Here is a 2887-nt window from a genome sequence, read left to right as displayed (position 1 = left end):
CGGGAGGGGGTCCTCGTGTTCTTGGGGGGGGCGGCAGGGGGGGTGAGGGGGCCCCAATGTCCCCGGTGGGAGTTGGGGGGTGAAGGTGGGGGGGTCACGGATGGTTGGGGGTGCGTGGGGGACACTCCCGGGCCTCCTGGGCCCCCTTTTTGGGGTGGGGGTGTCACACTCCTGGACATCGGGGTCCCTCGGGGGTGTTTTGGGGGGGGGTCTCAACCTCGGCTGTGGGGTCCCTCGGGGGGCTGGGGTCACGAGCTTGGTTCTGGTGTCCCTTGGGAGGCTTGGGGGGGTCACAACCTGGTTTAGGGGTTCTTGGGGGTTTTTCGGGGTCACAGCCAAGATTTCGGGTTCTGTGGTGGGTTTGTGGGGTCTTCCCTGCTGTTTTGGGGTCCGTGGCGGGTTTGTGGGGTCTCCCCCCCTGTTTTGGGGTCCCTGACGTGTCCCCGTGTCTCCCCGCAGCCGGAAGCCAGCGCGCCCCGTCGTTCTGAACTAAGTCTGTGACGCGACTTGCCCCCAGTATGGCATATTGTCATTGTCACCCCGGCCCGGAGCCGCCGTCCCCCCCGGCCCCCGCCGGGCCCCCCCCCCGCGCCGCCCCCCCCCCCGGGGCCTTTCGTGCTAATTTAACTCGTAACGAGTCTCTAAGGTAATTGGGGGGGGGCTGGTGGCCCCCCCCTCCCCAAAACCCGGACGCCTGGGGCCCGTCCCTCGTGTCCCCCGTCCCTGCCCCCCACTCTGGGACCCGTCCCCAAATTTTGGGTCAGTGGGTGGCTTGGACCCACCTGTAGGAGCCTGTGGCCCCCCCTTCCCCCCCCTCCCGCCCCGAGTGTCCCCGTCCCTCGTCACCCACCTTGTCCCTGTCACCCGCCCTGTCCTCGTCCCCCACCTCGGGGTCTGCGTTTTTGGCAGAGTCCCCCCCAAAAAGTCTGTACCCCCCCCATGGGTGTTGTGCCCCATGTCCCCAACCCAAGGGACCGAGGCACGATGTGGCTTGATGTCCCCAATGTCCCCAGTGACCCCAATGACCCCAATGACCCCAATGACCCCGGGCCGAGTGATGTCCCGATGTCCCCAACGTCCCCAACTCACGGGGCTGAGGCACAATGTGGCTCGATGTCCCCAGTGTCCCCAACCCAGGGAGTGGGGACAGGCCATGACCTGATGTCCCCAGTGTCCCCAGTCTGGGGGACGTGGGCACCGGTTACCCCAAAGCCATTGGGCTGGGACAGGTCATGGCCTGATGTCCCCAATGTCCCCAATGTCCCCAAAACCCCTCAAGGGACCGTGAGACATCACGGCCTGATGTCCCCAGTGTCCCCAACGTCCCCAACCTGAGGGACTGAGACACATCCTGGCTCAGTGTCCCCAATGTCCCCGACACCCCCAGTGCCCCCGACACCCCCAGTGTCCCCAACCCCCTCGGTGTCCCCGATGTCCCCCACGTCCCCCCGCCAAGACATCGAGATCCGTCGTGGCACGACATCACCGAGCCCGAGGGACGGAGACTCGTCACCGCTCGACGTCCCCGAGGTCCCCGAGGGACACGGGCACCTCGTCACCACTCGATGTCCCCGAGGTCCCCGAGGGACACGGGCACCTCGTCACCGCCCGATGTCCCCAGCGTGTCCCCGAAGGACGAGGACACCGTGTGAATGGACTGAGACCTGTCCCGGCCCGACGTCCCCAACGCCCCCGAGGGACAGAGACAACCTGAGACTGATGTCCCCAATGTCCCCAAGGGACGAGGGACCCGCTCATCACCCCGGACTGAGAGACTGAGACACGGCGTGGGCTGATGGCCCCGATGCCCCTGAGGATGTCCCTGATGTCCCCAACCCAGCGGACTGAGACCCGTCGTGGCCCAACGTCCCCGATGTCACCCATGTCCCCGAAGGATATGGGACACTGTCATCACCCCAGGTCAAAGGACTGAGACCCACCACGGCCTGATGTCCCCGATGTCACCGATGTCCCCGATGTCCCCAAAGGATGTGGGACCGGTCCAAGGACTGAGCCCCACCCCCCCAGCCCCGATGTCCCCCACGCCCCCGATGTCCCCGATGTCTCAATGTCGCTGATGTCCCCGAAGGATGCGGGACATCGTCACCACCTGGACTCAAGGGACTGAGAGCCACCGCGGCCCGATGTCCCCCAGCGCCCCCGATGTCACCGACGTCCCCAAAGGATGTGGGACATCATCACCACCTGGACTCGAGGCACTGAGCCCCACCACGGCCCGGTGTCCCCAGCGTCCCCACCAAGAGGGACTGGCCCCCCCTTGTCCCCAAGGTCCCCCGTGTCCCCACCCGAGGGACAGACACGTGGCGGCCCGACAGCCCCCGTGTCCCCGATGTCCCCTGGAGGCCCCGTGGCCCCGACGCCCCCCGGCAATAAAGTGGCCTCTGTGGTCCCTGTACCCGTGGCCCCTTCTTTCCAGGGAATTTGGGGGGATAGAGGGGTTTGGGGGGGACCCAGGAGTTCAGGGGGTGACCAGGGGGGTTTGGGGGGACACGGGAATCTGGGGGGACAGAGGGATTTGGGGGGGGGATCCAGGGACTTGGAGGGTCCCCAAGAGTTTGGGAGGGACCCAGGGGCTTGGGAGGGACCCAAAAATCTGGGGGGGACCCAGGGGTTTGGAGGGATTGAAAGGTTTGGGGGGACCCAGGAGTTTGGGAAGGGCACCCAGGAACTGGGGGGGACCAAGAGGTTTGAGGAGTACCCAGGAATTTGGGAGTAATCAAGAATTTGGGGTATCCCAGGGGTATGGGGGGTCCCGGAGGTTTAGGGGGACCCAGGAATTTGGGGGGAGATCCAGAATTTGGGGAGTCCTGGGGGCTCTGAGAGGGCGGGTGTCTCAGGAGTCCGAGGGGAACCAGGAATTTCGGGG

General features: G+C 66.0%; 1 long non-coding RNA gene across 1 annotated transcript; it reads left to right on the top strand.

Moving 5' to 3' along the window:
* Window positions 1-603: 603 nt before the first annotated feature.
* Window positions 604-2414, top strand: LOC113941968. Its single transcript, XR_003525807.1, has 2 exons — window positions 604-1530; window positions 1586-2414. It is a non-coding gene; the product is annotated as an uncharacterized LOC113941968 (long non-coding RNA).
* Window positions 2415-2887: the final 473 nt, after the last annotated feature.

The sequence above is a fragment of the Corapipo altera genome, unplaced genomic scaffold (genome assembly GCF_003945725.1).
Source record: "Corapipo altera isolate COAL_440 unplaced genomic scaffold, ASM394572v1 59149, whole genome shotgun sequence".
NCBI classification, from domain to species: Eukaryota; Metazoa; Chordata; class Aves; order Passeriformes; family Pipridae; genus Corapipo; species Corapipo altera.
This window is presented reverse-complemented; position numbering and strand designations above follow the sequence as displayed.